The sequence below is a fragment of the Apostichopus japonicus genome, chromosome 16 (genome assembly GCF_037975245.1).
Source record: "Apostichopus japonicus isolate 1M-3 chromosome 16, ASM3797524v1, whole genome shotgun sequence".
NCBI classification, from domain to species: Eukaryota; Metazoa; Echinodermata; class Holothuroidea; order Aspidochirotida; family Stichopodidae; genus Apostichopus; species Apostichopus japonicus.
Genome location: NC_092576.1, coordinates 33,311,632 through 33,334,744, shown reverse-complemented (window position 1 = coordinate 33,334,744; position 23,113 = coordinate 33,311,632). Strand labels below are relative to the sequence as shown.

At 36.7% G+C, this 23,113-nt stretch overlaps 1 protein-coding gene and 2 long non-coding RNA genes across 3 annotated transcripts in view; all 3 read left to right on the top strand.

The window, feature by feature from the left end:
- Nucleotides 1-23,113, top strand: part of LOC139982120 (uncharacterized) — a 671,468-nt gene that overhangs the window by 480,258 nt on the left and 168,097 nt on the right. The window lies entirely within an intron of this gene.
- LOC139983078 (uncharacterized) lies at nucleotides 7,490-12,080 on the top strand. Its single transcript, XR_011798501.1, has 3 exons — nucleotides 7,490-7,788; nucleotides 10,720-11,484; nucleotides 12,064-12,080. It is a non-coding gene; the product is annotated as an uncharacterized lncRNA (long non-coding RNA).
- On the top strand, nucleotides 12,111-16,042 carry LOC139983425 (uncharacterized). The gene is made up of 4 exons (XR_011798666.1): nucleotides 12,111-12,264; nucleotides 12,373-12,577; nucleotides 14,519-14,601; nucleotides 15,796-16,042. It is a non-coding gene; the product is annotated as an uncharacterized lncRNA (long non-coding RNA).

Genomic DNA, 23,113 nt, shown 5'->3' with positions numbered 1-23,113 from the left:
CTACACCCAACTACCAGCGCGGACAATATTAAGGAGTTGTGAAACGCGTATGCATGTACTTTAGTACGACAAATACAGCATTTTACTTTCGCAAAAAGAAGGTGTCTGGATGTGAGGATTGACCTATAGTGTGATTTGCTCAATCAACTCAGCAATGATATATATCATGTGTTATCTAATTGCTAGGAATATACTGCTACAGACAATGCTCATTTTACAGACAGAGAACAACCTTATCAGTTGACACCGATAGTTGGTAACTGAGAATTAAACTTTTATACTGTATGGATGAAACGAGAAGTAAACAACTTTATACATACCACCCATTGGCCAGATTGAAGGTTGGGGTCATACTCTGCGTGGTCGGTCCACCAAGAGACTAGAATAGACAGCATTAATATGCAACATAATATCGAATACAATTAAAATTCGTTCTTAGCAGATTCCTAATCCTAAACTAGAGTTCAGATGTAGTTAGCTCAGTTCATATTTTACGTGAATGTGTAACTAATTATATTAAGGTATTATTCTAAACATTTCAAAATAAAGGCATATTTCACTGTAGACTATACGGCACCGTACATATTACTTAGCGCAAACTGGTCGGAATTTTTCAAAATCTGCAATACCTTAAAATGTTACTTATGGAAGATACCTCATGAATCTCATAGGTGTTACTTTAGTTCATGTTACAAGTATCATATGCAGTCACTATGGTGTACTGATGTTGGAATACTAAAATAAATCAGCAGGTAATCATATAACTTACATGAAGCATACGAGAGAGCCCCCCCCCCCTTCCTCTGCCTTACAGGCTACGAGACCTGGAATTCATTGGGAGGGATATTAACCAACACGCATGTTTTCGAAAACTGGAAAAAACATAAAAAAGTAGACGATATACAGTGCCAGCAGCAGATGAGAAGGCAGCATGTAATGAAAAATAAATGACCTGAAAGACACTGCTATACGCATACACATGTAATATACACTGTTGTTATAAAATGGCTTTCGATATATCCCTCGATTGTCTGCTTATAATATATGCATATATTTCGTGTTTTTTTCTTGCAAAACCACGAATCATTTTTACAACTAATTTAGTCAAACTCACATAAATTTATAACATTAACCAAAGTTGATTTCTGGTCCAACAGAGTATTGTGAGGAGGTCAGGAGGCAATTTAGTAAGATATGAATATTGTTTGCGTGTTTTGTATCCCGTATCCTTCTTACCAGAAAAAAACATAACAAAGTCAATGTTAACTATAAACAGCTATCGTATACCGGGATTAAAGGGCCTTGTGCTTGAATATAAACAGCTATCGTATACCGGGGTAATGGGCCTTGTAATTAATTATAAACAACTATCGTGTACCGGGGTAATAGGCCTTGTGCTTGAATATAAACATCTATCGTATACCAGGGTCATGGGCCTTGTGATTAACTACAAACAGCTATCGTATACCCCGGTAATGGACCTTGTGCTTGAATATTAACAGCTATCGTGTACCGGGATAATGGACCTAGTGCTTGATTATAACAGCTATCGTAAACTGGGGTAATGTGCATTGTGATTAAACGTAAAAGAAAGAGAATGGTCGTTTTAATATAAAGTTCACTGTTTTATCTTACTAATTTTTTTTTTATATTCGTCCAATTTGTTTAGTCTTGTGTATTTAAACGAGTCTTTGCATGTGTCGTAGAAAATATAAAACATCGTTGCATTTTAAATAACCCAATAAATCATCTTATTGCCTTTCCACCTCTCATTATTATTCAGAACAAAATGACGAAATAAAGTGATGTAAGGCCCAACTTAAATCGTTAGAATTGTTTATTATGCATTGTGGAACCTGGAGTAGTAAAAGTAACGTCAACGCGTGGAAATACAGTAGGCTTTCGTCACCTAAGTTTACTGTAATCTCTTACTATAGTGGTAGTCTTCTCATCTATATATAACAAAAACAACGCAAAAATGGTCTCCGTAATAAATCCTTACAGTTCGACAATCGGGTATTTGTCATACCTGGAACTAGTTCATATGTCTATGCGTATCGACCACAGAGAAATCACTCAACCGCATACTACCAAAACAACTAGGTTCCTTTATTTTGCGAACATCAACTCATTTCGACAAATAAAAGAAAAAAAAAAGAAAATAGCCAGCTGTACTCGAGCAGCACAACCATTCAGGAAACCATGGATAAATCTACGGCTCTTCGAATATCTGAAACGGATGGTCATTGAACCGTGGTAAACGAAGATACATGTTAAACGCATCCTATTACATTGGAGCTGGAGTTCTTACAATGGTGCTCACAATCATGCCAATGGTAAAACGGCGGTTCTTAAATTAAACAGCTTAGACGGATACCTAAAATCACCGTGTTTAGTTGCTTCATTTGGCAGATTAAGTAGAGTTCTTGTTGAGAAAACGTTATTTTGTTTAATTTGGGTTAGATTCGGATATACTCAGTACATTTGGGATTCTTGTTTATATATGGTAAGTTTTTTTTTGCCAATGGAACTTGATATGAAACTATAAGTCACTGTGAGAATCGTTGTCATGGCAACGTTTGAGATGACCTACTAGCGTTTTACTTCAAAAGTTCTGTATGGTCAAGTGATCCTTTGGTGCCGTTCAGTGGTACGGACATAACATACACTTGTATAAACATATTTAAATATGTTTGATATGTTTGTGTGTTAAATAGTATGTGTTTTATTTTTGGTCAAGCATTTCTCAGAATACCATCGGCGTATTAATTTACAATTTATTAGCTAGTTGTTTGGTGATATAAACTTTCAACAAACTGATTTGTAGGTTTCAAAGAAGTGAAACAAATATGACGAAGACTTTACTGGTGAATTTACCATTTAACATTCCGTTACTTAGATATCACCAGTAAAAATGATTTGCGTTAAACTATCAATTTGACAAATAAGAAGTCCTTGGTATAAAAGGAAGCATTGAATGATATCATTTTTTGATGCATTACACTTGTCGACGTTCCAATGCGGTTTATTCTCAAAGAAGAATGGCGCAGGGTTACGATTTACTTTAAACCAAGCGAGCTTTCTAACTTGAACAACTTGACAATATAATATGGCGTACTTAATTTCGCTTCTTTCACTTAGTGTATCGACCAATTTTAGGTCAAGCACAGATACAAAGTAGACATATATTGATTGCAATAATTTGGTGGGCATGGAGAGGACAGAAAAGATCCGATTTAACATCATTTCTGTCCTGATTGTTGTTTAATGAGCTCTGATTAAATTATTTAAAGAATCATGGCATTCGATAAAAATAAAAAATTAAAACACTTTAAATCGTATGTACTATGAAACTGTCTTAAAGGTCTGCACTTAAAAACATTGCTTTTGTGTAGCGTTGTGCTTAAATAACAGACCGTACTGGTGTATATTGAATAGTCATGACCAAGATAACATCCGGCAGTTACCATGTCACTGATTAACTGTTCTTATGATAAACATCACCTTGGTTGCGCTTTCAAAATTCAATACATTGATATACATTCATAAGTAATGCCGTCCACTGGATGTGGCTTTGTATTCATTAAGGGTAATTAATTAAATACATTGAATGTTACCAAAATGAATCGAAATATTAACAAGAGAGAACAACATCAGATCATGACGTTATTGTATATAATGATAATACTAATCAATTTAATGATTTTATATGAGCTTTTTAGAACTTTACCTCTAACTTCACTTCATTTTGAGATCGGAGACTCAGCAGAGATAGAATGGTGTAACAGATACTAGGAAAACATAACACAAAGGAGAGTAGTGAATCAGTCATCACCTGATTGATAATTTATACGAAATAACCACATAACTCTTCTCAGCTGTCAGTAGTAATATGTTTATTTTAGTATTAAAAAACTAGAAGACGAGACAGATGTGAACTTATCCTACTTGTCACATTTTTATTTAACCTACCGTTCTTTCTCAATTTAGTGATTGGAAAACGATTACAAATCAGATATATGAACACATACCAAAGTGCCGCCACGAGAACAAGTTCTACATAAGCAACTTCAGAATTGGCGCACATGACCTCACCTTACCCAGCCCAACCGCAGTACACCACCAAAAGAACCGCAGCCAACGGATAATCCTGCCCACTAGACGCCGACAAAGGAGCAAATGCCGACAAAAGAGCGGTACGCCGATAATCATCTATAATCCCCGACGATAATCCCTGATGAATCAACTTGCCTGGGTTATATATTCCAGGGGTACAACAAGATCGTTGTCTGATGATCGCTCAAACGCGTTGAACTCTGAGTAACAACTACTAGCGTTCCACTAGTCTCAACTAATTATCACGATTACTTCGCTCTGTCCACCGGACATAGAGCTCTCTGCGCCAAGATAGACGCCAGCCAACTAACCAAAGGTATATATATTTGATATATAAGATGAAATCATCATTAAACCTGTATACCCATTCTCAAAGCTAACAAAAGTTTTGAAATACATTTTTGTAATCAAGATATCGTTACTGGTTCATATGCAAAAAAAAAAAGCCACCAGACGAGTAGTATGAGAACAGGTGCTTGTTGCACTTGAAAATATAGTTGCTTATCGTTGGAAAATAACTGCTATCCGGTCCATTTTATTTGTATTGTTGCCCAAAGAATAATAAAGATAGACACATTAATTGAAATACAAATTTCTTACACTGAAATATCATTTCTCAACATGGGGTAAAAGGGAACACATGCATGGTGTAAAAAAGGAACATGGGCGACAGATGTGTAAAACTTTACACATCTTAATGTTTTGGCAAAGTTTAACATTCCTTTGAAGTAATACTTTACAACACAATGTGTAAAGTATTTTACCATTGTTTTACCATTTATTTTAGCATTGTGTAAAATTTGCACATGATCATGTTCCCGTTTGTACCCCATTGTGCACATTTTAACCAAGTCAAGCAGGGCACTGTTTTTACACCACAAGTCTTTTATCTTTTTGCAAAACAGTTGTGTAATATTAGCTTACCTTTTGAAGCAGCTACTACACACACACTTGTGTAAATAATAGACTTGTATGTATACTGTTGATGTTTCAATATAGTGTCAAAAACACCAGTTTAGCAAATTTGATATAACTTTTCCCAATCCTATGAAGTTGAGTGTAAAGCAATGTTGCAACAGGTACAGCAATTCAAGACTTTGGTATGGCCTCAACGTGGGAACAAACATTGGCTCTTTGACAAGGACGCCTCTTTCCGTCAGAGAAAGAAATTAAAATACATGTTACATACAAATAAACTATGACATTTATTAAGACTTCTTTACATAACTTTCAGCTAATTAGGATAAACGTGCGAACAAGAACATCGTAGATACATACAGTATTAGCAGCAGTGCATCCAAATAGGTATATGTGCATAATATGTTATTAGTAGGCCACACAGTTTTGCAGGGGAGCCATTACATAATGAAATGTACTATTCTTTTTCTCGATTTTTTCCTTTTTTGGAGGGGGGATTCTAGGTGGGCGACGTCACATGATCCCCACTGGCTATGGGCTTGCATATAATATAAGCCCAAGTTCAAGTGACAGACGACATTAGCTACATATTGAGCAGGTGAAGCATACACATGATTTTTAAATCCTTTTGAGTTAGTGAATACTTGTAAAATGAACCAATAAATGGGGTATTTCCCAATATTCTTATCAGACAACCAAAACAATTTCCTTTATTTTCTTCGCCTAAATGTTTTTTTTCTCATCAACGAGTCACTCAGAATGTTTTTCAACGTTCAGCCAGCATTACTTTGAAGTAACTTAAAGTCGATAATTATTATGTGTTGTATAATTCATGATGAAAGTTTAAAACCCTTATAAACTCAATTGTATTCAACTGTCTTATTTCTCAAAATCCTAACGTAGTTACATAAACAAATGTAACAAAGTATTATATGGTAGAGGTAATAAAAAAGAATTTTCAAGAACCTTAACCATCCCCTGTATGTGACACAGTTTTTTAACAAACCATGTTGGAAACCTTAAGTCGTGTAAAAATCACCTAAAAGATGTGATGTTTCACAAACATTTAACATATAATAGAATGAATACAACACAAGTTTGAAAACACAAGAAAATTATCCATATATTATGTAACTAATATAATCACTTAAATGTTATCACAGTTGCTGAATAAACCAGGTTGGAGAACTAAATCCCTGCAAATAATCACCTAAGCTGTGAAATTTCAGAAAAAAAATTATACTTATAATACAAAGAAAACAACAAAGTTTGAAAACACCAGAACAACATCGACATAGGAGGAAACTAACATCTACACTTACATGTTGAACTGAATAAAGTATTCCATACCCTCAGGGCCAAATAAACTGATAGTCCAGTCAAATTATAAAATACCTAGAACAAATTGCTTCAGAAGGTTTTTTTTTTTTAAATAGTTTCCTAGAGTCCCCTCTACATCATATCAAAAATTATCTCAAAGTTACCCCCCCCCCCTAAGGGCCCTAATTTGCATACATTCAAGATGACCGCCATGTCAGAATTCAATGTACAGCAAACTTTTTTCTGGGTGGTTTTAGGGCCCATAAATGTATTGCCAATGTGGCAGTAATGAGTGTCCGGGCGTCCGTAGGACACTTATTACTAGGAAATAGTGTCCCATTTGCGTGAATAGTGTCTCAGGGACACTTTCCCTTGCTTTCTACGCCACCGTGGAAAGTGTCCGGGTTCTCTTCAAAGAGCTTTAACGTGGTTCTGTTGAGTGACAAACATTTCTGGCCCTATCTACGTTCCCTTATTACTTAAAAGGAGGTAATTTACTAGCGAAGACCAGGTTGACAATGTTATATATCGGTCAGCATGCACCCTCAAAACTCGGTTAGAGTATAACTAATACTTCGAGTGTCGACTGTTGTGGGAAGAGGCGGCAAAATGTTATTATTATCATGGAGACTACACTCCAGAGGGACGCTGTCCGCTCTATTTCGATCGTCGACTGTCAGAAGGCTGCATAATGAATGTTAAACTTATCTTCCGAACTAATTAGTCATGTCTGTCTGACTCTGCTGCTTATCAATCGTTACTACCATTAGGGTAGTTGTTTGGAAGGTCGGAATTTCTAAACGTTGGAGAAAGATCAACCATGTAGGTCGAAGGTAAATGTATTTAACCGATACGCGGCGGTGATAGTTCCCCGCCATCCGGAGCATGGAGGTCAAATCCGGGGTCAGAGCAGGGAGTTGTTATGGAAAAACTCCCTGGTCAGAGTCAATATATTTTATTCAGTACTTGGGAAATGTGGAAATCTCCCGCTCTACGTTCTAGGTGTGACATGCGTATCTGCATTCTACTGTAAAATGTATACTGCTGTTTACTCAGTGAAGTAAGCCGAATGTGCCGTCTACGTCGTTACATGTCGCAGGCCCACAATTTCTTAGTAGCTGCATATATGCACGCACAGTAATTGCATTAAGAGTTGAGACCGTTAACTTACTTAGCCCGATCTGATATTACAAGATGACTTCTCCTGACCTGGATACCGATGACGAGTAGGCCTACATTATCATTGGAAAGTATCTTTCGTCAGGACTGTACCCTGAAAAGTCTACGATAAATCTAGAAAGATCGATAAGGGGAAGATCGAAGAGTTTTAGACTGACGGGAGATGCCGATCTAGTTTACGTCGGCCCACATGGCAACGAAGATAGGCCCTTGGCCAAAGCCCACAAAATTAAAGCTTACAAGAAGGGTTTGGCGGTAAGTGTATTATTTTTTATTTGTACAAAACTTTTAGGAATTATTTCCACTGAAGAAAATGATTCCATAGATATGCATATAACTTGAACTAAGTGCATTGGCCATTTGGGCCTTGCAGATTATAGGTATATTTTATTATTTGTAATCACCTAAGAGTAGAACTGAAAAGTCTAAACTTTATTAGTGGTAGAGAATATCGTAATGCATAATTAGTCGGCAAGACACGAATAGTATTAGGCTACTATAGGCTAGCCTACTGTAGCCTAAGAGTAGGACTTCGAGAGTTAACCCTATTTGCAAATAATTTGCTTTATTCAAATTCAAGCCACTCCGATTGGCAATCTCTGAAATAAAGCCTACTTGGTATAATTTTTGTTACTCTGGTAGCTGCCAAAACTCCCAGATCAGCTGTCAGTTACATATCAGCTGTGTAGTGTGTACCCATGCTACCATGAGCATAAAAGCTTTTAATTTCAATAATGATTATGTGTTTGAAATTGCTAGGTTAAAAAAAAAAGAAATCTTCAGGATAGGACTTTTCAGATTTTCTGAAAGATATGTCCTGGGATTAGTCCCCTTACTAGTTAAAACACAAGGTAGCAAGGGAGAGGGGGGGGGGTCCCTGTCTTGTCCATTTGGAGGATCAATTAAATTAATGAGTGTTACTTTATTATCTCTTTCTTTTTAGAGGTTTTCCCATATTTTTTAATTTATTGGTGCCGGGATGTGCACAGACACTGCAGCAGGTCGAATATATGCTATAGGTAATCAGTTGGCCACCTGCCCATCACTTCATTGTCAGAAGGTTAGCTGTGTTGGCTAATAATTTTTAATAAGTTTAATAGGCCTCTTTGCTGGTGATATTTTAATTATGCAAACATGTACATGGTTATGGTATGAATATTCATTAAACATTCTTCCACAGTAATTAAGGTTGTTAATATATGCACAAAACAATGTTGCAATTAAATTAGTGCAGGTTAAACCATGGAGCTATAAACCTGGGATTATAGCTCCATGGACCAAGTTTGTATCATTTATATTAAATTTGCAATGTATTATCACATGTAGACACTGCTTGGTGATATACTGTAGTATTGCTAGAATAGTGACCAGAATGGACCTAAAAAACTAATATAGGCCTAGTGTAATCGCTTTGACAAATTTGAGGGTGGGTGAATAAATTTCTATTCAGGAGGATAGCTGGTTGTTGAGAGAAACAATTGAAAAAAGAGCAAATAAAAATGCACAACAATTTGCTTTCGTTTTATCCCACATGTTATCATGAACTTATTTGACCAAGTGATAGGAGTATTTTGGTATAAGACCCTAATTTGAAAGAAAGGGATCTGAGAAGGTGGCTAAATCAATAGAAATATCAGGTTCATTTCAATTTCTGTAAGAGTCCTTGTAGGACACGAGTGGTGACAATTTCACCACCTAAGTATTATTTTCATCTGCATTTCAGCAGGAGGCACATGTACACCTGATTTTGATGGAATCTGCAATGGAAGTTGTGTAACATGTTTTTTTTTTTCAAATACCTATCCTAGCTCATAGGCCTTACATGTTAATGGAATACATATGGACCACCTTATGCGTTCAGCTTATTAATGCTAGGCCTGGGTCGAAAATACTGTTCACAAGCAGCACAGTTATCACTAAATCACTTTGTTTTTTGTCATCTCAAAGCAATATTTGTTTGCATGATTGTAACTGCAAAGTCATTCACCATATGCATATCAAGTTATCAACCGATGCTTAAAGTTTGCATCCCTTTGTTGGCCAGTGCAAGAGTATAAGGAGTATGTGTGGAGATTGTCCAGAGAATGAAAGATCTAGCTCATTCATTTGTTCTTAAAGTTATAATTTACTAAGCATATATTAAAGATGATCATGATTGTGGTACATTCAGTAGACTTAATGACTCGCAGTACTGTCGGGAATTTTCATGTACTGCAGCCATAAACACAAATTTCGCTAAGAACACATTTTGGTATTTTTTTTTAGCTGCGTATAATTAAAGCAACAGGAAAACCTTTACATAGGACTTCATAATTATCTGATATGAATTTCAAAATGAAAAGAAAACTGAATTGTGATATGAAGCAAGAATGACACATGAACATAACAGAGTTCAGTACTTGAATTGTTGTCATAAAGAAGTATCCGAGAAAATGTCCTAGGTACGTACATTCATATGCAGTTCATAACTAAAGTACCAACAGAGCCATAGCCTTTTGTCCAAAATTCATCCCCAATGAACCCATAATATGCTTATTTCAACATCTATTTAAGTAAAATTTGCTACTTGGTTAATAACCAAGAAGTCTTTCCTTCCATATACTGTAACTCTACAGTGTGAATTTCTGTCATTAATATAAAAAATTCTGCAAATTCCCTTCAAAGATTAATTTGTAACATTTCTAAATGCTTACAATATATAGATACCAAAGTATAGGTTGTACCAATGTATGCTTCCTACATCAGTTAGGTGTAACCCTGTCATCTCACTGACAGATTCCAAGGCAATTTTCTGACTAACTATCAATCACTCATCCAGGTACTTATACATCTGTCCCCCACACCCCACATTCAAAGGGGATGAAAATGGTTACCAGGCCTATGATAGTCCCTAGTGACAATTACCAGCTAGATTGTCAGCTAGATGGATCACTGCATGTGACTTGCATCTCACTTCAGAGATTTCCCATTGGACTTCCATATAACAGCTGGGTTTGACAAGTCAGTAATAGGTTTGGTAATGAAGAAAAAATTGGTAACAGAGTCTTCCAGTGTGAGTTACAATAAAAAATAATAAAACAATTGAATGTTTAGCATTTTATAAAACTCAGATATAAATCACTTGAACATCAGTTCGTATGATTAGATTGTGTATGGATCTGAATGCCATTTTACTTCTTTTTTTAGATGGGTGTGGATATGATTGGACCCCTTCCAGAGACCATCAATGGAAATAAGTACATCATATAAACCCTATGTGACTATTTTTCAAAATGGCCAGAGGCTGTTGCTGTACAGAAACAAAACAGCAAAAACTGTTGCAAACTTTCTGTTTGAAACCATGGCCAGGCAAATATCCATCTACTTTTGTTTCTCCTTTACATGGAATTAGTTATGCAGACCTGCATTTGCACTGTTTTAACTGTGACCCAGAAAGCGGCCAAATGGTTACAGGAATTTATAGAAGTTGTTTCTTAAGTTAATGTCAATGAAATGTTAGTGGGATATGGTCAGTGCTTTTAACTTACTTTTGTTTTTAAATCAGTGCTGAAATGATTTCCTGATTAAACCATGTAGCCATTCTGCAGATGCCAGTAGTTCATTACATTACTCGTAATCAATACTTTAACAATAGTTATTTAAATGTTTCCATTTATTTAGATTTGGGTGCATGAAAATTGTCATCTCAGACCAGAGAGGAGAATTTGTTAATGCTCTGAACAAGTCCCTGTTTGACATGATAGGGGTAGACCACAGAGAATCCTCTAGCTACCACCCACAGACCAATGGGCTTGATGAAAGATTCAACCAAACTCGGCAAAGGTCACTCATCAAGGTTGTCAATGAAAACCAACATGACTGAGATGAAATGCTGTCTTCAATTCTCATGGGGTACCATACAGCCAAACATGGTTCAATAGGTCTTTCACCTTTTGCTGTGATGTTTGGAAGGTTTGTAATAATTTAAACCTGCCATTGCTGAATAGAGATTTACATTTGCTAAGGCCATATACAGAGAAAAAGCAATCAGGGATAAGAGAGTTTGGACAAATCTTGCATAGCTACACCAGTCCTCTGTACGATAAAATCTAATTTGACACATCCCAGGTCCTGGGAAAAAACGCTAAATAGAGGACCATCAATAACCCAATTTAAGTTATAATATCTAAACAAATAAATATTAACCCTGTATATGGTACACTCTGCAGCAAGTACAAAATATGAACATTCATTAAACTGTAAATGCATGCCCATTAACTTAAAAGATACATGCAATTAATGCCACTGACATTGGTTTTGTTTTTCATATACTATATATTTATCACAATTGACTGGTATGCAAGTTGGACCTATAACAGCACAGAATATATATAAGGGTTTTTTATTTGTGCTGGTTTGAGTATGTGATGTGACTCAAATTTCTGGTTCAATGGTCTTAATAGTGAAAATAAAATATATAAAAATTTATTTATTCTTCAGTCAACAAAGTGTTGTGAATAATTGAATGTTAATTTATCTTCATATATCCAGAGAGCCATTGCGACCAGTAGACACTGAAGACTCCATTGTCTAACCAGAAGCTCCTACTACAGACTGCAGCGATGCACAGCGGGAGAGGGTTTTTCAACTCATGTCACAGTCGCGGGACATAATCAAAGGTGTTGTGAAAGAAAATATTGGCAAAGCCCAAGAACGGCAAAAAAAGAATTTGGATAATAGGCACCAAAAAAGGTAATTATATAATGCTATGTTGTACATTGAAGTTGTAATTAAATGAATGGCAACATATGCATTGTATTATGATGTTTACGTATATCTGCTGGATTTTATTTTATTCAGAGCTTCGAAGTTGGTTCCAGTGTTCTCGTGCGGAATGCTAGAAAGGATGCCCGAAGAGGAGGGAAGCTCGAAAACTCTTGGCTAATTGGGCCGTATGAAGTGAAGGCTGTGAATGAGAAAGTACTGTACACACTTATTAACAGTACCACAGGCCTTCCTCAGAAGAAGAAATTCAATTCAATTTTACTTAAAGAATTTTGCACAAGTAAGATTTCTTTGCAGTATTTTTTTGGGGGGGGGGTGGGGAGGAGGAGGATTGGCATGATTCCTCCAGAATTTCCTTAAAAATAATCAGCAACTTAATCAGTTCTGAGTATTTGCTGGCTTATGTGAGGGTAAAGTGCTGTAGCTGTCTTCACACAATAAATCAGTTTCGACTTAATGGCCTAACAAATTAACCATTATTGCCAACAATAATAAAGACGGGAATAAGTTAATTAGAAGAAAACTTCAGTTTCCTGACAATTGTTTTCAGAAATTAAATTTCATTTGTTTTAGTTTTGAGAAGATAATTTTATGTGATGTCAGTTTGAAACTCTGCAATTTAATGTTCAACTTCTGAAGAGCAGCTTTCCTGGCTTTGATAATAATCGTAACCTATTCATTCATGCTGGCGTGTGTGTGCGTGTCTTTGTACCGCCCACATTGTAAAAATCGAAGCTTAGATTGATCCCATAGTTTGTGCAAAAGAGTACATTGTTGAGTACAACAAGCGTATTGTATTGTTTGAGGTCAAAGGTGATTCGGGTCATATTGTGAAACCTTGTAAACATGGTATCTCAATATTGGAAGCTTGGGCAGATCTCGTACTTGGTAAGATAGTGCATAACATTGAGTAACAGAAACTGTTTGATTTTGTCGGAGGTCATACAGGTCATTTGAAGTAAAAAAATGCCAAAGTTACCTCACTCCCCTCTAACCTGTCCCTACACTAACGCACCTTCCTAAACATAATATTTCAGAAGCTTGGAACGATCGCATATATGATATGTAATTGTACCACATTTAGTACAGAAGCCTAATGTTGTGGGCCGAGGTCATAGGCGTACGGGACCATTTCAGATTGGGGGGCAGAGAGTTTTGTGCCCGAAAGTTCCCGTGACACTATCTAAGCGGAGCGCCACCATCGGTTGGCGCATAGCGTACAAGAAAATTGTTGGCAAAAAAAGCCTCTCAGATTGCCGGAAACGGCACATCTGAGGCCTTGCAAGTTGCATATAAACATTCTTTATTTTATAATCTCACATTTTAGAAATTTACACTTCCCCAAAATTTTGGCAAATTAGAAGAAGAAAAAATGGTTACATCACTTTGAAGAGGAAAATAGGACAGTATATTTTTTAAGCTCATATTTAGTTACCGTATTTATTATTTTAACAAAGTACTCAGCTACCTCCAGAAAAACATACATTGTTCAACGACACGTAGGCGGGATAATGTCGCTGTGTCGGGTGAGACTGCAATTTGTCTCACAAAACAGTATAAAATGTAACAAAGAATATGATAAACCTGTACTTCTAGGCTTGTAGGCACTCCCTCCCCCCCCCCCCCCACCATCCATTCCATCAAAAAGAAAATGTTTCTTATATACACTCATGTCGGAGATGTCCAGGTATACAGTTGACTAGTTAGAAAAAAAATTGATCGCGCAAAAAGTGTGGTAGCCCAGGTGAGCTGTGCTTACGGTGGTGTTACACGGAAATATTCGGGCATCATGATGCTAAATAAAGAAAATCAATGAATTGTCGGGCAAATATTTGAAAAAGATTTGGGCAAGCTACTGCATATTTATATATATATATTTATATATATATATATATATATATATATATATATATATATATATATATATATATATATATTATATATATATATATATATATATATATATATATATATATATATATATATATATATATATATATATATATATATATATATATATATATATATATATATATATATATATATATATACATATATAGTTTCTCCAATTAGGCTGCCCGAATTTTTCAGGACTTTTGCCCGAATTTCTTGTCCTCTGGAAATTTGTTTTTTAAGACTCCCCCCCAGGCCTATTTTTACAATTCATGGTTAAGTAAGTTTCCAGTGTGCTATGATTGTGTTCTTTGCTTTGATTCAACAGAGATCTGTTTGCAACAGTTTTTCTTCAAGTTCCACGAAGCAGTTGTATGACCAATTGAAGAAACTCAAAAAGTTTGAAGTACAGTAAGTGTTAAATATTTTATTAAAGTGGGATTATATGCACTCCATAATCATGCACTTACTGATACCAACCTCGGTGGTATACATTGGCAGTTACAAGCAAAATTTTGTAGTGCTTAAGCAACTCTCAAAATTCAAGCAGAAACAAATATTGATTAATATTAATGATAAAGGTGCTCTACCTGTTACCTATCATCATCGCTCGGCCAAACGCTTTTAGATGTTTCGCTACTTGTTGCAAACTTTTGTGGTGCTATATAGTAATGATATGTATACTTTCAATGGTTAAGCACTGCATTTAAAGGAACTTTTTATTGAAAAATGGGATCCAGTCCTTCTGGTCATATCATTGTTTGTAAGTTTATCGCCCTAAGCCTTGCCTTGTCATGAATTTTAATTTCTGTGATTGAGTGCTTGAACTGTTGGCCCGTCCTGCCAGAAAATTTGGATCTAACTCTGACGTACGTCGAGACGTGAGCTTAGTGCTGCACATAGGTCACAGTTCACACTTGATCAGATCTCACTCTAAGCTTGGCCTTGATACAATACACAGGAACGCGTACAGACTTCAATAGGCTATCAACTTGCCATACTGTATATCTGAATGCTCACATGCTCAAGGAGGATCAGATCCCACACTTGGGGATTCAAGTTGCTATACTCTGAATAATCGCATGCTTAAGGAGGATCAAGCAGACCCCACAAATGAGGTGATCAACTTGCTAGTCTGAATCTAACATGCTCAAGTAGGACGAGACGTACAAGGGCGATCAACTTGCTATAGTTTGCATTCTCGCATGCTCAAGGATGATCAGACCCTACAATTTGGGTGATCAACGTCCTATAGTATAAATTATTGCATGGTTAAGGAGGATCAGACCCACAAGGGCAAACAACATGCTAGTCTGAATATACTCCATACATGCTCACGGTGGATCAGACCCACAATTGGGGATCAATTTGCTACAGTCTGAATGCTCGCATGCTCATGGAGGATCAGATCTGCATTTGTGGCAATAAACAATATTGCTAGTCTGAATGCTTCACCTTGTTATTACCGAATGCTGCAACATACATTAATTTGAAGTACCCATTCGTAATGATTGCTGAAATCATGTTTTCACAGTAATATTTACTTTCTATTTAATTTCTGTAACTTTGAAGCAATGCTTACTATTCATGCGTCCTTTTCTGCAGGCTGAATTACCTCAATGACGTTCTTGTCTCTCATGCTGTGGACCATCTCTACCACCTTGTCACAGGTTGCACCGAAACAGAAGCTGAAGCAGCCTGTAGTCAACTGCGCAAAAGCTTACCAAAGTAATGATCCTGATGCACAATTATCTTTTCAATATGATATGTGGTGTAAACATGCATTTTTTTAGCTTGAATGTGGTTACTTATTAACTTCTCTATTCAGTCAATAATTTTAAACTTTATGTATAAGTATAGGTTGGTGCCAAGGGTCAGAGCATTTCACCAGGATAGGAAGGGAGGCTATCCAAGCTGAATATGATGAGGTTGGAGATGATCAGGTGTTTGAGTATAACAACCAGTGGTTAAAACAAGAAATTGATAATTTATGATAAAAAGGTTTCTTTCTTTCATGCATATCGTTATTGTTTGTCCCCCCACCCCCACTGATAGACAATTCCAGAAAAAAAAAAATCCCGCTTAAAGTTTAAGTATGTTTATATGTGCAAGATAGATTAAAACAGCAAGCAACAAGAAAAACAAAGCATAAATGCCGTCAGATAGCACTTTTTGGAACCGGCAATAAGTGTCCTTATATTAAGCAATATTTAATTCACACATTCCCTCTGTTCAAACTACACTAGATTGGTTTCAATTCAATTCATAACCCCCCCCTCCCCCTCTCACACACACACTTCCTCCCTCTCCATATATATCAAAGGGTCTGTTTTTCTCCCCCTGGCAAGGAGGAAAATGTGCACACAATTAGTATACTGAATAGAATTAGTATTTCTATTATCTTATAATGCATTTAGTAATGGCATTGTAAGGTTGAATCATGAGCAATGTTCCCAGAGAACTCCAGTCAGAATGATGGTATAAGTAAATCCTGGGATTGTTTTTGTTGATTGTGAAGTTCAAAGGTGACAAAATTCCAACAAAAGTCTCACATAACAAGCATATATTTTACCACACGTAGAAATTAAGTTGTTCTTTGGTAGTTGTAATCTATAAACTCATGTGTCACATCCAGGACAGTAAATGGCAGTTAGTTCGTCTTTCTTCAGGTAAATGGAATTTTTACATTCACCATCTAATTTTTTAAATTCTGTTCTGCTATGCTTTGCTTTGGTCACACGAATAGGTACTAATTAACAGAAAACTGGCTAAAACAAGCAGAACAATTATCTTTCCAAGATGAGGGAAGCCAGCTCACTTGATATAGCATACATTCATTGTTAGTTCTAAGCATAAACTTAGAGTCGTGACGGTATGGGTTAGAAAAAAATGATTTGTCATATTGCGTCATCTCAATATCAATGCTTAATTTGTTTGCTGATTTAATAAACCTATGCGTTAATACTTGTGGGTGCGGTATGACACCTGGCTTCAAACACGCTATCTCAAGAAGGGAAGCTTGGAAATTGTAAGATTTGGCATGTATGTGAATCATATTGATTATATCCTATATTTTTGGGGTGAATGTCAAAGGGTAAACAGGGTTCAAGTTGTGAAAACCTTGTAAAAATTATAAGTTCAAGAAAGGAAGCTGAACAGATATCATATTTAGTCTGTAAGTATACCACATGGCTAAAAGAGGCCTTTGTTATTGTGGAGATTAACAGTGGTCAAATTTTGTAAACCTTTAAAACTTGATATCTCAAGATGAGGAAGCTGGAAGAAATCTCATATTTACTGTTGTATGTATCACATTGAGTGAGTACAAGCAGGCTATCAGTGGTCATTTGTGTCAGCATCTGTCATTGTGAATATACTGTTTGTCACTTCTTGCTGTATTACTAAGATCAAGTGTGTCAGTATGTCCCATTCATATGAAAGGGTACTCATGTTGGATCATAGAAACCACAGTCTGGTTTATGCATACATGCTACTTGACAGCTGTCCTCATATGCCATTCAAGTATATCAAGGCAAGTAACAACTGGGATATAGTTTCTTTATCTGTGATGCATTATGTAGTTGTTGCAACTGAATAAGCGTTTTCGTAGAAAAGGTCTTGTATCAGGTAAGTTAACTAAAATCTCAATTAAAGATGCAGAAGTAGAACGCACTCATCATACAGTATATGTAGGTGTTTGTATTGATGACAAACTAAGTTTCACTGGTCATATAAGCAGAATACTTAAACGGGTGTACTTCATAGTCTCAACTCTATCGTATATAGTTCCATATTTTCATGTTGATGTAAGCAAAAGAGTTTTTACTGCCAATATCTTACCACACCTAATATATGCTGTTTCTGCTTGGTATCACTTTTTACTAATTAAAGATAATAAGAGAATTTTTTTTTTTTTAAGTATTGTTCTAGAATTTTTAATATAGATTTTAACTTTCTTATGAGTACTGTAAACAATGCTGCTAAAAATGAGTTCATTGGAAGTGTAAATTGCATACAGAGAAATGACAGACATTCTTTGCATACCGAACTTAACTCTCTACTTTGAGAAACTACTAGGTATAATCTGAGAAACAAAGCAATAACACCAAAATTCAGAATTAATGTGTATAGATAGTTTTATAGTTTTATTTATCTTGCTGCTAATTTATTTACAAAATGGTAATCTGGATAATTTATTGTAGACAGCTGCACTTGTACGTTTTGTATATATATATGTGTGTATATGTATGTGTGTATGTGTGTGTGTATATGTGTGTATATGTATGTGTATGTATGTGTATTTTTATTTTCAGTGTTGACTGGCCTTGGATGCTCCCCAGTAAAGGATTCAGGTGATTATACTGTTGACTGTGTCAAGACCAAACTTTTAGTGCAAAGAATATTTATTTAATGTCAAAGGAAAAGGTGGGCCAAATATGTAGACAAAAGCAAGAGAAATGTTAACTGATACCAAGTTGTGTGAATTGTGTACAAATATGATTTTACTGGCTTCAGCTTGCATTTCCCAATTAGCCCTAATTGATTTTTTTTCTTTTCCAACATTTGAACAATAGTCATTGAGATACTTTGACTAACACTAAACAATCTGAGTGTAGAAGAACTGGTTCTCACACAGCCTCCTTCCCAGTATTTATGTTAAGCCTGATACTTAGTGTGACCAGCAGCATGTCATTTGAAGGTAGTCTGTATAGGCCACAAAGTTGTATTGTGACATCAAGAAGTACTTTCCTTGAGGTCTTTATAATCTCCAAATTTTTCTCAGACATTTTAAAAGAACATGCAAAAGGACAGAATGTCCCAGTGAGGTAAATTTCCTACAGGTGGTACAAAAACAGTTTAATAATTTTGACCATAGGTGACCATATTTTAGTATCTGGCATATTTGAAGCCAATGCAACATAACTTTCAGCTGATTTTTGTTGAAAATAATTGATATAGCTCAGAGGCCTTTATGCCCATTAACAATACATCGTAGCAACAAACGTTTTTGGTGTTTATCAATACCAGTTGTGCATGGTGAGATATTCGTTTGGAAATACCTTCTAATGAATAATGCACTGCCTGACTGTGCAGGCAATATATCATGATTCGATGGTTGACATGTCATGAACACATGAAAACACCCTACACAAACCCTCTGCTCCTATACCATATGATTTTATATTGCTTCCCAAGTACCATTTCCAACCAGCTAGGCATTGCCCAATCTTAAAATATATCACATGAAAAGGAATTCCCAAGTATTTTCACCATAGTTAACATTCACAGCCTGTCGATAATTGGATTAACAATAGTCTACCTTTAATTGATTGCCTGACCAACCAATACTGCTAGGCTACAACTGTGGACGCCAAAGCATGGTTTACTTTGATTTATGTAACCTTTTTTTCCCATGTGAATGTCATTTTGTCTTGAGATCCCCAAGATTTCAAAAGTTACTAGATGTGAGGCTATCTGTTATTGTCAATGGTTGTCAAGCATTAGTATTAAAAGTAGAAGGGAAATTGGATGATTTTTATAAAACAAAGTATTTGAAACAGCTTGTACTAAACACAAAGAAACAGATACAGTTGTTCTATGTCACAATAGACGTAGGATGTTGCACGAGTCTTGCAGCACTTTTGTCATTTTTTAGAAATGTATTTATCTTATGCAGCAGAGAACATGAAGGAGAATTAAATTTGCAATAAATTTTAAATTAAATTGATATTTCCATTCATATGTGTCTGTCCAAATAGTATCATGCAAGAAATCATTAATGACCATATATTTCAGCCGTTCATCATGTAGCGAAATTGGTCTAAAGTTCCTCTATAAATCCTGCCATTAAGAAATGCAATTAAGATGAAAAGGCATACTCCAAAGAAGCCTTGCTGTCCTGATGTTTTTGCACTACGTTTCCATACAGAAGAGCTTGTAGGACACATTTATCCGTGCTATTCTCTCATCCTGTCCGGGCGGACAGAAAATCACCACACACGGACGTTTTTTCCTAGTTAATAGTGTCCGTCCGGACAGATAATACTGTCCGCCGGACACAATTCCCCCCGAGAAAGTTGTCCTACGGACACAATTCCCGTGGAATAGTGTCCGTGAGACGCCCGGACACTATTCCCTGTCACACCAACAGATAGGAATGTGATATCAATCTATCAAATAAGGCTAATTCCGTCATGATATGACGTCACTATGACGTAGTATTACGTCATGTCATGACGTAGTCCCTGATTTTTACTGAAAATATACATTTTTTACCTTGTTATTGTAATTCCCTGTATAATTTGGTTTTGATTGCTGTTTCTTTAGCCATAGAACACTCTTTGGGACCAAATACTTAGTCCAAGAAACCAGCTGCACTACTTGGCTCAGCCCCGTGAGTTACATGTCTGTGTCCTCCTCAGTCACGTCAATAGCTGTGCTATTGGAACAGGCATCACCACGACATTCACCACAGGCATTTGTACATTTCAGGCCTTGCTTTCTGTAGCTGCTTCTGTTTGTGGAGCATTCCCCTTTACACTGGCACCTTATCAACTTGAGAATATTGTCAGGGGCAGGCTGACAGTCCATTGTTCTAGGCATAAGTTTGCCCTGCAGATCCTGCCATCCCCAATCTACTGCCCTCAATGCACAGTCCTCATCCTTTGACATCCAAGATTTAGCTTGGTAAAAGGCTCGATATATGTGGTACATTCCGGCATCCAGTGTGGGTGGAAGATTTTGTATCTCTACGCTGGAAGCACACCTCACTACTTTGTCCTTGAACTTCCTTATCCTCAGTGAATCTAAGGACTCTGTGTTCTTGCCTCCGTATAATTCTACTAGGACCTTCTCCCCGAGGTTTTCATCTCCTCACGAGTGGAACAATACAACACTTGCTCCAGCTGCTTTGCAAACGAAGTGTTTAACATCGCCTTTTTGAGAGGTAGTCCCTTACCAATCCCGTACAATCTTGAAGTTGTGTCACAACCTCCAATGGCATGGATGATGGGTAACAGGTAGCACAGCTTTTCACCCAGAGAAGTCTGCAAAGCATTGATCTGCCACTCTCTAATTTTAGTGTTTTTATCTGGTTTCACTGCTTTGTCCGATCGAAATGTCAACTCATCCATGTCCTCTTCAGCATGGTGACAAAGTAACATCAGAAGGTCGGTGTCTTCTCCGATAACATGTGTAGCACCAATTTTTGCGCACTTCACCCCAGTCAATGCAATCAAAAGATCAGCGTCACCTTTGGATTGCAATGTTTTGATACCCTGGGTTTGGAGTTTTTCAGACAGGAAATTGATGAATTTCTGCTTATTTTCGACGTTTGCCAAAAAGTGTTCCTTTTTCGACTTTAGCGCCATGCTGCCAGTGAAGAACACCTGTGGACCAACTGCACCCTTTGATTGCCTGAGATGAGTCAAATATTTTGTGGAGCTGTCCGTTTCATATCCATCGAAAACGACAATTGGATTTGCAAACGTGTTCACATACTTGACGTACGTAGAAGCTATGGAGTCAAACGTTTCACCCCTTTTCCAGGGAAATATATGTAAAAGAGAACCTCCATCGAGGACATTGTACACTGATTTGCTGTCACGCGTCTGCTGGACTTCATTTGATGAAGTGGACGGTAGCGCATCAGCCAGTTGTGGCTTGTTTGCTTGGCGGAGAAGACCGTGTTTATCAAACAATGCTGTCGGTTGCGCAGAAAGTTCATATTTCAATAGATCGTCCAAGCTATAGTCACTGTTGTTAGCTAGAATAAGCAGCCTCTGAAAGAGAAGCTGATGGTCAATTTTCAGTTTTTCGCCATCCACAACCAGCTGTTTCAGTCCCATTCTTTCTATTTGTTCCTTCCTTCTGAAGACAAAGTCAAATGCGTTTTGTCCCATCATTTTGTCCAAGATAGCTTCTCCGACTTTCCTTGCTTCTGTGGGTTACACGAGGCACTTGCAGTCACGCCAGTGGCTACGCTGTGCAATGTTCCTTCTTCTGACACGAATGGGTTGTAGTAATTGAAGTACTGGAAGATCACACAAGTGTCTTTATGATCGCGTTCCTTCCGTGCAACAAAAAGGTACTTATGCTGATCACTAGTACTGTATGTTGCACCTGTACGTTCCTGCATCGATTCAATGATGTCAGCACAGGCAGGCAATGCAAGAAGCCAGCGTGTCCGCTGCTTCTCTTCCATACCCCGGCCTCTTGTCAACCCCCTGTGGCTTTGATTGTCCGCATAAGAGCCTGTTCGATGACTAGGTCACTAGGCAACCCAGCCCAGAAGCGGTCACTACGCCGGATGACAAAAAGACCAGAACTGAACCTGTTGTACACTCTAAAAAATAAACGGGTAGTTCTACACTGTTGTCAGGTATTTTAACACATGGATTGTTATTAAACACTGGAAAAGTGTATAATAAACATCCACAATGTAGTTATACCATCACAAAGTGTAAACATAACCATTGCCTTGGCCATTACCCGATTAACGTGTACATATACCCCGAGGTAAAGCCGGTTTGTGTATTTCTGATCTTTGTGGGTAAATTTACATACTGTGCGTGTAATAAGACACAATGATTTATGTACATTTACACATTTACAGTGCTTATTTTACACTCACTTTTCAAAAAAGTACCCTTTTTAACCAATAGGGTAATTTTACCCACATAACATGTACTTTGCACGAATAATGTATACCTTAGTAACAAGGTGTAAAATAACCCTTCTTAGTATGTTGTTTTAAATCAAAAAGGGTATAACACCAACAACACTTATTTTGAAGTATCGTAAGAGGGTAGAATCACACAAGATAAGAGCTATTTATACACTTCATGTGGTTGTATTTGTTCTATACACTTGTGATTAGTTTAAAATGCCACCCTGGGGGAATAATCACTCAGTATTTATGTAC